Source organism: Neolamprologus multifasciatus, unplaced genomic scaffold (genome assembly GCF_963576455.1).
Source record: "Neolamprologus multifasciatus unplaced genomic scaffold, fNeoMul1.2 chr03_unloc_1, whole genome shotgun sequence".
In the NCBI taxonomy this organism is placed as follows: domain Eukaryota; kingdom Metazoa; phylum Chordata; class Actinopteri; order Cichliformes; family Cichlidae; genus Neolamprologus; species Neolamprologus multifasciatus.
The window spans coordinates 541256-552814 of NW_028181971.1; the positions used below are offsets into that span (position 1 = coordinate 541256).

Genomic DNA, 11559 nt, shown 5'->3' on the forward strand with positions numbered 1-11559 from the left:
TCATGCTCATCTGTCTGCATGGAGCAGGGTGAGTTTCTCTGTATATAGAGCCTGTGTTTATTTAGCTCCATGAAACGAGGTTTTGAGCACTGATTTTGTTTTGTAGATGCACAAAGCTGTTGTCAAAGTTTCTGTCCAGTAACGTGTTGAACCACAGAGTTTATTCTGTGAAGAAGATCCTGGTGAATCTGGTTTATTTGCAAAGTGAATTGTGGTTCACAGTCCGGTGTCTGAGTTATCAAACCAGTCAGGATACGATGTTTTGTTGGAAATGTGCTCGTAGGAGCTGCTAATGATTTCTTAGCTGTGTTAGCCTGTGAATGGATGCTAGCGTAGCCACATGTGCTCCCTGGGTTCAATTCCACCTTGTTCAACATGTTTTTTTCCCTACAAATTAATACACTATCACAGACCAGTAATTCATATTGATAATTTATTACAATTCTGCAGTTTTATGATTTTAGCAGCTTTTCTAATATGGACCTCAGATTCTTGTTAACACTCCATGGCAGAAATACTTACAAGTACACAGCCTGATGAAGCAGACAGAAGCAGTACCTCCGATTGGTGGACTGAAATTGAGCAGAACCAGGTTGTTCTGCCTCTTTTCACCACAGAGTTCAGTGTTTTCACCTCTTATCAGCACAAATCTCAGCCTCTTCTGCTGTTTTTAATCAGAATTTTCAGCTTTTTCACCTTTTTTCAGTTATGTGAGAACCAGTGACTCAGTGAGATGAGTAGCTGAAAAATATCAGCCTCGACTGCTGTTTTAGCAGAGTTTTCAGCTTTTTCACCTTTTTTCAGCACAAGTTTATGTGTCTGCATGTTTATTCCTGGAGGTGAGCCTGTATATGACAGCACTGTTTAATATTAGATCTGCACATCTGCTTTAATACAGATGCTTAAAAAGGTTAAAGTCCTGACTTTGAGTCTCCACTGTGAGTAGCTCAGCAGCTCTGAGAGCTCTCTTAAGTTTTCTTCATCCTGATCACCATCTTCACTCTGTTGGAGCGTCCATGAGTGTCACTGAGTGTTCTCAGTAAAGTTTGTTTGAAGGAAAAACACCATCAGTCTGTTAAGTCGTGTGGAAATGTAGAGAGTCTGTGAGCTGCATTCACAAACAGCTTGGATGACTCTGAATGACAGCGATTAGAGGAGGTTCTTCCATCAGTACCAAGCTCTGCTGATTTTCATTAATAAAACTTCAACCTGCTCAGTGAAAAACAGAGTGAAATCAGACAAGACTGAGTCCACTTTTAACTTTGTTTCGTCACATTTAACAGGAACTCATCTGAAGATCAGCCTCCTCCCTGTAAGGGGAAAATTCTTATCAAGTCTCCACCTGTCCTGCTTCAGGTGAAGCCCCGCCTCCTTCCAGGAATCACCTGTGTGTCCGTGTTTAGTGTGCAGCTGTGGAGCTTGTTGTTGGTGTGTGAAGAAACTGTAAGTTTGCTTTGTTTCCTCCTTTAACAGTTTGTCTTTAGGAACTTTATGAGCAGATCAGGAAGTGAGACGTTTGTATTTACATAAAATAAAAGAAATGAGATGATTTGATGATTGGCTGAATCCACTCTGGTTATCAGTCAGTAACTCTGCACTCAAACATTTGTCTTTGATAAACAGTTTAAAATGATCTGAATGAAACTTTGGATCCAACATCACTGGTGGAACAATGATCGTCCCTTTAACTGGAAACAGATGAAACCAGTTTGTTCTTCAGAAGCCGACATTCAGGTTTTACTGAGTGACGTCAAAACAACATGAAGCTGCTCCAGCTCAGTTCAGGGTCACTGCAAACAGAGATAATCAGAAGTAAATACAGACTCTCACACACACCATCAATATTTAAGGATGTTTTCACTGCGGTTTAAATCCTACATATACTTGATGTTAATGCAGGAGTAAAGCCTCTCAGAATCAAACACATTTAAACCTCTGTGACTCAGGACTGTGTGAAGCGCACAATCGAACACTTTTTAATCTGTTTCAAGTGAAACACAATGAAGTGTTGAAAGGAAAAACATGTTACTATGTGAATCCTGCTTGATGATCAGAGCAGAGGCTTCACTCTGTGCTCTGTTCATCACTCTGTCAGTCTGAGTTATTCATGAAGGAGCTGATGATAAGCTGGTTAATGTTGGCACACACACACTGTGACACTGTCAGACATGAGGAAGTGTGCATCGATGCATTCCTGTGGGTGGAGACAGAAACTCAAACTGATACGAGTGGTTTAGCTGCAGGGCAGGTGTGACAGGACGATGCTGCACAGCCTCATTGTTCAGGTGTGAGTCAGACTCTGAGTCTTTGTACAGTCCTGTTTAACAACATGTTGTTCCTGTTGATGCGTCACAGAGATCAGCTGTGCTAAACTCTGCTGCATGCAGCTACTAGTTTCTCTAGTTTGGTGATGAAACGTCGATGAGACTGTTTCCATCACCAAACATCATGAGGAACACCTCTGACTCTGACTCTGTGCATAAAGCCACAAACATCCCTTCATGTCTGTTCATCTGATTGTGTAATGTGAGAAACTTTGATGTCTGAATTTTGTTCCATCATTAAAGTCCAGACTCATAATTCTTAGAGGTTGGACTCAGCAGACACTCCACAACACAACATCATCACAGTCCTTCACTTATGATTTCATATGACTGCAGTTTTGAGTGTTACAGTGATGTTTTCATGTAGTTGCAGGTCTCTGAGTGTCAGTGAAACCTGTCAGTTAGAACGAACATCTTTCACTTCATTTCCCTCAGTGCGTTTCAAGACCTAGTGTCATGGTTGCTAGGCAACCTGACACTTTCTGATTTCCATGCGCTCACTTCCTGTGTTGTGACATGTTAATTATCCTGAGTGCGCACTGGGCAGGGAGACTCCGCCTCCATTAAAACCAACTAGACGTGGAAGTAGTGACGTTTTAGTTTAGTGCAGACGTGAGAGATGAGTGTCGTTACTGTTCAGTTTGTGTTACAGCGTTTATTGTTCTCACGTGTTATCAGACAGGATTATTTCAACGATCTCATGTTTATTTTATCCTCCTGTAACTTTATGAAGAGCTAAACTGTCAGCACTAGTTAGTCCTTATAAGAACTGTTTGTGAGCTAAGAATCAACAATGACAAAGACGTGAGTGTCATGCAGCGAGTCCTCAGAATTAGGCTGATTTTTAAGTTTTGTGTCAATCAAAGCTAGAAGCTGGTGTAGCGTTGAGCTTTATTGTTAATTAATTAAAAATATACAGTTTGGATGGATTTGCATTTAAAGATGTAACAAGACTAAAATGGTTAGGGTCAGGAGGTCAAAGGTCAGAGCTCCTGTGGGTCTGAGGGCGGCCTCACGTTGGAGAAGGATGAAGGAGTCTGACCTGAGCCAGTGTTTGACATGAACACATCAGCACTGCTGTCAGTGAGCCTAACGACAGCCGTTAGCATCATTTCAGTGTTTCAGTCATAAAAACACTTCCTGTCACTGTGGTGGTTACAGTGACATCATGCAGTTTGTGCTTTGACCTCCAGAGGGCGACAAATCAGCACAGACAGAGAGCTCCATTCAAACTTTGCTGCCATCAGTAATAATTCTTCAAATATAACCATCAGTGTTTGAGCAGCTATGATATCAGGGACAATCTAGACATGTGTGACAATACTGAACATGTCACATGACACACCTTAAACATCATGTGATCCACTCTCAGTCTGCACTTTCATTCATGACTTCAACAGGTTGAAATGAGCTTTGAAGAAACATTCAGTGAAATAAATCTTTCATGGATTCATGTGAGCAGCAGATGAACTTTGTACCAACAACATCTTCAATAACAGAGTCTGAATGAAGCTCAGGTGTTGATGCTGCTCACTGATTGGACGGTTGGTTTCAGCTCTGCTCTCAGTCTTTCCTGCACAGGTGAAGGTAGAAAGTGTGACTGGATCTATAGACTGGAAACAGAGAAACATGCTGAACATTTGAAGCTTTGCAGCAGAAATGTTCATGTTACAAATACAGCAGAGCTGATCTGGGATCAGTGTGTTCACACCTGCAGCTACAACAAGGTTTCATGTCTCCACACGTCAGCATGTGAACTTTACTCTGACTCAGTCTGAGCAGTCAGACGCAGATTTTTAAAGTTAACACATCAGCACACACAGAGCTGAGCCCCTCTCACCTGTCCTGCTTCAGGTGGAGTCCTGACTTCTCAATTTGTCTTTACTTATTTCAGGAGAAACTTTAACACCGGTGTTTTTGATACTTGGAAAATAAACTTACCAATAAAGGTCAGCAAACAGTTTAATCTGATGTGAGAAATCAAATGAATCGACCCTGAAACTACCTTAAGTATGCTGTAATAATCCGAGGCTCATGGGGTAAACTGCAAAGGGACTATTTCTTAAACAGCACTTTCCTGAAGCATTCAAAGCTCTTTATAAACCTTTCTTCATTCACTTTTTCTACTGGTGCTCCATCGAACATTCACACAGATTCATGCTCTGACTGATGCGTGACAGAAACTTGAGGTTATCTTGCGACAGGATATTTAACATGCAGACTGGAGCATTCTCATATTAAACCACAAATGTTCCATCTAATAGATGAGCTTCCTACTTAACCACAGCCACACCACCCCATTGAACACTTCTTCTTCTTCACTCACTTTCTACTATCTATGTGTTGACATACCTCTCACCATTTAACCATTAGTTATTCTAAGTTTCTGTCTCCCTCCCCTCACAATCAATAGGTCAGTGCCCCTCCCTGAGCCTGGCTCTGCTGGAAGTTTCTTCCTGTTAAAGGGAGTTTTTTTGTGACTCTTGTAATTTGGTGCCATATAAATCAGATTGAATTGAACTAAATAGACTTTAGTTTGACTTTGATGCTTTATGGACACCTGCTGTTGTTTCCTACTTTGCTGTTCCACAGAGAGAGCTGACTTCAAGTGTGGATCACTTCCTGACACGATGTCGGACCTACTGGCAGCTTTTCTTCAGTCCACATCACACGAGACATCAGAATGCAGACAAGCTTTGGCATCAAGCTCTTATCTTCAATCTGTTTTCAGTTCAGCACAAAGACAGTAATCTGTTGGTTCATCAGCTCTGAGTGAAACCTGAAAACTAACATACTCTTTAGAATTTAAAGCAGATTCCATTTATCAGTTCATCTGGACTGAAACATTTCTGTTATTGTGATAACATCAGAATAACCTGTAGGAGACACTGATCAGTAATCAATCATCACTAACAGAACAATAGAACAGATAAAATCACTGAACCAAAGAAGTCAACATTCAGGTTTGAATGAAGTCATGTGGAAAGAAACAAAAAGAATTGAAAAGCTCCGTTTAGTGTTCCTGTAAGCAAAGTCAGTGAGATGGAAATATAGATTTTTACATACATCAGGGACAAAACAAAGAGAACAGGAAGTAATCAGAGTAAAGGTAAGACCGTCATTGTACATGAGAGAAGTGCAAATTGCCTTATTAAATAATATTTACAAAACAGCTGCATGAAGGTTTAATACAAAGTGTGTTTGTGATATTGTGGCTGACAGGTGTGTTCACCTGCCACAGAACAACAGTTATTTTACAGCTTTATGGAGAGAAAAGAATTAATGAAGCTTCTTTATGGTTGGATCAGTCTGAGGGAGAAGGAGCTCTGCTGCCTCAGGATTGTGGAGTAGAGCAGGTGTGACAGATTGTCTATCATTGAGAGCAGTTTGTTCAGTGACCTCTGACCCTCACTGAATTCAACCCCCCCAAATTTTGACCAATGATACTTCCTGCCTGGTGGATTAGTCCAGGGGTGGGCGATCTCAGTCCACGAGGGCCGGTGTCCTGCAGGTTTTAGACGTGTCCTTGAACCAACACAGCTGATTTAAAGGCTAAATTAGCTCCTCAACATGTCCTGAAGTTCTCCAGAGGCCTGGTAACGAACTAATCATGTGATTCAGGTGTGTTGACCCAAGGTGAGATCTAAAACCTGCAGGACACCGGCCCTCGTGGACTGGGATTGCCCACCCCTGGGTTAGTGTGTTGATCCTTCAGCCTGAGTGTCTTAATATGGAGGCTGTGACCCGAGTCCATATTTAAGAAATACATTTGGAGTTTTCAGTGTTTCCATGTCGTTGTGCTGTGATGATCACTTTGATTGTTGCTGCCATAATCTGAGAGTTTGTGTTCACTTTACACTTTGTATTTTTAATCCGTAGATTTAGTTTCCCCCAAACAGCTGGTGATGTTTAGCTTCATCAGGCTGGTGTGTTTAAGGAGTGGCAGCTGTTCTTCACCTGACTGCTGTCCTGTTTGATATTCACTTACAGTTATTTTTGTCTTTTCATTGTTCTTCTGCTTCCACTCTCACAATAGGACGAATGTTTACTTCAGAATCACTGTGACTGTCAGAATCCCTCACTCTGGATAAACACACTAGCTTTTCACCAACCAGCAAAATACTTCCCTAGATTTTACACCACCTGCTTGCGCCTCTCTCCTTTACCTAGGAATACAAAGACCTTTCAATAATATAAGATAAAAGTTACCCAGTTGCCCCTGCTGGTGGTTTTTGTCCTTCAAGTTTGGGTCCTTGACCAGAGGCCTGGCTTGACCTACGTTCACACTGCAGGTGTTTATGCTCAATTCTGATTTTTTGATCAAATCTGATTTTTTTTGTCTGTTTGTTCACACTACAAATAAAATGTGACAACAAACGTGCTCTAGTGTGAACGGTTCACGGTCCTCAAAGCGGCCGCATGCGCAAAAGAAAACGTCACACACAATGCAGTCTGTTTACAGAAATAAAAATGGCAACTACAGAGCTAGTAGGTGTTGTTGCAGGAGTCTATCGATTTCTGCACATCGTAACCGACAGTATTTTGACAAATTAATTAGAGAAAGAAGGACACTGAGAAAAAATAGAGGCTGTGCTTTAACAATGGCCTTGTTTGGAGCAGTGGCTGCTACCTCGGTGCAGAGGTATGTGTTCTCCGGCACTGATAATTGGCTTGTGTCAGTGACCTAAAAGACGGATTTAATGCAACACGACCATTCAAACAGCAGTCGCTTTCTAAAACATCAGATATGTATCAGATTCAGTGCCACATACAAAAGTGGTTGGATCACTTTGAATGACAGCGATTTATTACTCCCTCACGGTTGCTGTTCACAATGTTCATAGAGCTGCAGCTCTCCCGCTGCCAGCTCAACATAACAACAACAACGACCACCACAGGACCCCGTACAATATTTAAGTCGGCGGGGCGTGATTGCGGATGCCGTACAGGTGCGCCCGCCTCCTCTGCACGGAACCGCAGGCCACGCCCCGCCACATTAGGTTATTTTTCTGTTTTCTGTAACACGTCTGCTCTCGTGTCGTTATCAACAGTGTATCAATGCATTCCTATTGGCGGAGACAGAAACACACACCCAAAAAGAGCTCAGAGCAAGAATAAAAGAGGAGGAGACAGGATCAGAGTGGGACAGTGGAGCTTGTTGTTGGTGTGTGAAGAAACTGTAAGTTTGCTTTGTTTCCTCCTTTAACAGTTTGTTTGTTTCTGTGATGTTTGGACCTGATGTTGTCCATCACACCGACTCTCTCTCTCCCTCTGTTCCATATGTAACAGAGGGAGAGAGTCTCTCACTCAGAGCTCTGAGAGCTCTCTAAAGTTTTCTTCATCCTGATCACCATCTTCACTCTGTTGGAGCGTCCATGAGTGTCACTGAGTGTTCTCAGTAAAGTTTGTTTGAAGGAAAAACACCATCAGTCTGTGAAGTCGTGTGGAAATGTAGAGAGTCTGTGAGCTGCATTCACAAACAGGTTGGATCACTCTGAATGACAGCGATTAGAGGAGGTTCTTCCATCAGTACCAAGCTCTGCTGATTTTCATTAATAAAACTTCAACCTGCTCAGTGAAAAACAGAGTGAAATCAGACAAGACTGAGTCCACTTTTAACTTTGTTTGCCCACAGAGGACGCAGCGTACGTGATGACGTCACAGCCCTTTACCTCCTTTACTGTCACTGACCTTGGCTATTAGCTCCTTTTCTCAAACCTCAGCTGTTGCATTCTCCAAAACTGTTACTCCACCACGTCCACGTTGGTCAACGATGCATGAAGAGACTCCTGCTGTTCAGAGAGGGAGAGTGTAATCTCTGGTTATTTTATTGCTATGGTATTTTATTTGAAATGTTACTTTTTGTAGAGCAGTGAGTTTCCCCATGTCCCGTGAATGCACCGTAGTGCTGCTCATGCTCATCTGTCTGCATGGAGCAGGGTGAGTTTCTCTGTATATAGAGCCTGTGTTTATTTAGCTCCATGAAACCAGGTTTGAGCACTGATTTTGTTTTGTAGATGCACAAAGCTGTTGTCAAAGTTTCTGTCCAGTAACGTGTTGAACCACAGAGTTTATTCTGTGAAGAAGATCCTGGTGAATCTGGTTTATTTGCAAAGTGAATTGTGGTTCACAGTCCGGTGTCTGAGTTATCAAACCAGTCAGGATACGATGTTCTGTTGGAAATGTGCTTGTAGGAGCTGGTAATGATTTCTTAGCTGTGTTAGCCTGTGAATGGATGCTAGCGTATCCACATGTGCTCCCTGGGTTCAATTCCACCTTGTTCAACATGTTTTTTCCCTACAAATTAATACACTATCACAGACCAGTAATTCATATTGATCATTTATTACAATTCTGCAGTTTTATGATTTTAGCAGCTTTTCTAATATGGACCTCAGATTCTTGTTAACACTCCATGGCAGAAATACATACAAGTACACAGCCTGATGAAGCAGACAGAAGCAGTACCTCCGATTGGTGGACTGAAATTGAGCAGAACCAGGTTGTTCTGCCTCTTTTCACCACAGAGTTCAGTGTTTTCACCTCTTATCAGCACAAATCTCAGCCTCTTCTGCTGTTTTTAATCAGAATTTTTAGCTTTTTCACCTTTTTTCAGTTATGTGAGAACCAGTGACTCAGTGAGATGAGTAGCTGAAAAATATCAGCCTCGACTGCTGTTTTAGCAGAGTTTTCAGCTTTTTCACCTTTTTTCAGCACAATTTTCTGTTTTTCAGCTCTTTTCAGTAAACATTTCAGCTCCTTGACCCCTTTTCAGCTACAAGTTCAACTTTTTCACTTGTTCTCCGCACAAAGTTCTTTTTCTTCTTTTCTTTCTGCATAAAATAAAAAGATTAAAAACAATAAAACGATTAAAAGAAAGGCTTTTTAATTTGATTCATTTCTATATGATGGATTATGCAGAAAAAATCTCGTCTCGGGCTGAAACGTCTACTTTCTACTTTATTACGTATTCAAGTCATGTTTTTTAAAGAGTAAAGTAACCAATTACTTTTGAAAATAAGTAATCAGTAAAGACATGGGATTACTTCCTTGGAGAAGTAATCAGTAATTAGTAACTGAGTACTTATTTCAAGTAACTTGACCAACACAGCTTGTAATGAAGTAAATGTTGTGTATGATGTGAATGAAAGAGAGCCTGGTGAGGTGAGTCAGTCTTTATACAGCTCTGTTAACAACATGTTGTTGCTGCTCCACAAAGGTCAGGAATGCTGCCAACTGAAGCTCTGCTGCAGGCAGTGACTCGTTTTTCTAGTTTAAACTTCCCTGGAAGATTGTTCAACTGGAAAACAGCCAACATCATTATAAACACCTCTCACTGTAAACTCAAACCATAAAAACCTTAAGGATCCACGGCCTTATGCTTTTTTAAACTGATGATCTTAAACATTTGAGCTCATCAGGACTGAAAATGAAGACAACCAGTTGGCTCAATTCTACTGACACGTCACTCACACGTTTTATTTTAGTAGGAAAAGTCAGACTTTGAGCTGTGACATTCAATCTTTGCTTTTTCTCGATGAGAATAGTTTTTACATGATTATAATATAAAACTAAAATCTTTGTAGATGTTGACAAACATTAAAAAAACGAACAGCTGTAGAGAGTCAGTGAGCTGCATTCACAAACAGGTTGGATCACTCTGAATGACAGCGATTAGAGGAGGTTCTTCCATCAGTACCAAGCTCTGCTGATTTTCATTAATAAAACTTCAACCTGCTCAGTGAAAAACAGAGTGAAATCAGACAAGACTGAGTCCACTTTTAACTTTGTTTCGTCACATTTAACAGGAACTCATCTGAAGATCAGCCTCCTCCCTGTAAGGGGAAAATTCTTATCAAGTCTCCACCTGTCCTGCTTCAGGTGAAGCCCCGCCTCCTTCCAGGAATCACCTGTGTGTCCGTGTTTAGTGTGCAGCTGTGGAGCTTGTTGTTGGTGTGTGAAGAAACTGTAAGTTTGCTTTGTTTCCTCCTTTAACAGTTTGTCTTTAGGAACTTTATGAGCAGATCAGGAAGTGAGACGTTTGTATTTACATAAAATAAAACAAATGAGATGATTTGATCATTGGCTGAATCCACTCTGGTTTACATGAAGTAAACCTGATGTATGATCTGATCTGTAGATCAAACTGATGTGTTAGTGTTCATACAGCTGTGTTTAATAACCTGTTGTTTAGGGCTGGGCGATAAGGCCTCAAATCCATATCATTTGAAGCACGTGCGGTAACGATATATATCACGATATATTCTTTTCTTCTGTATAACGTATTTTCCACAATATAAGGCTTAAAATCCTTTAATTTCCTCAAAAATCCAGAGTGTGCCTTATGTATGAATTCTGGTTGTGCTTACTGACCTCGAACAGATTTTGGCTGCAGAAATCTGTTAAAAATGTTTTAGTACAACTTTGGTAAGCTGCACTGCTTGATGGATTGTCGGAGCATTACGGCTGCCGTAGGGAGGAGCTTCATGGAGTAATCTGGGTCCTAAACTCCGTCAGCTTCAGGTCCCAAAGTCAAACGAACACTGAGAGTTAAAAACGGTCTAAATTCTTTCATCTTTAATTAAATCATCAGCGTTGCTGCTTTACCAGGTGTAACAATTAAGTTTAACATCCATGAAAACAGAATTTATTAAATTTAACGGAGTTAGAAGTTAACAGGAAGTTAGCTCGCTAGTTTCCACCTAAACATTTCATACCATGTTCTGACTGAGATTTTTGAAACTAATTCAAACGTACAGCTCTGCTGTCACTTCAACATAAATGAAGACAGAAACTAAACAGCAGTGACGTTTGCAGGGTTACTGAAGTTGGGCTAGCTGGTATATAATGTTGTGCTACGTGATTGTTAGCGACACAGCTATGTTAGCATAACATTAGCACAGTGAAGCTGGAGAACAGTTTGCTCTCATATTTGACACTGACAGGAACAAAGAGTAAAAAACACAACAACCAAACTAAAAAAGAGAGACGAGTTAAAGCAGAAGATATTTTGTGTGTCAGAACATGTGATCCTCACCAAGACAGGCAGAGAAAAGCTCTGATTATTGTTGCTGAACTGTGATGGTGAACAGTCTCCTCTGTTGATCCCAGTGTGACTGAAGTCCGTGTGATGAGTGAGGACTGAGCCTGTGTTGGTCGATCGTCTCTAAACAGGATGTGAAGCATCAGTTCAGTCGTATTAAAGCCCTGAATAAACAGTCCTGCTGTATCCACT

General features: G+C 41.1%; 1 protein-coding gene across 1 annotated transcript in view; it reads left to right on the top strand.

Moving 5' to 3' along the window:
* The first annotated feature begins 252 nt into the window (after window positions 1-252).
* The window catches only part of LOC146490513 (protein NLRC3-like), a 241437-nt gene continuing 230130 nt past the window's right edge, over window positions 253-11559 (top strand). The window contains exons 1-2 of the mRNA XM_085153041.1: window positions 253-1443; window positions 10133-10292. The gene's annotated coding sequence lies outside the window, so the exon portion shown is untranslated. The remainder of the gene's footprint in view (window positions 1444-10132; window positions 10293-11559) is intronic.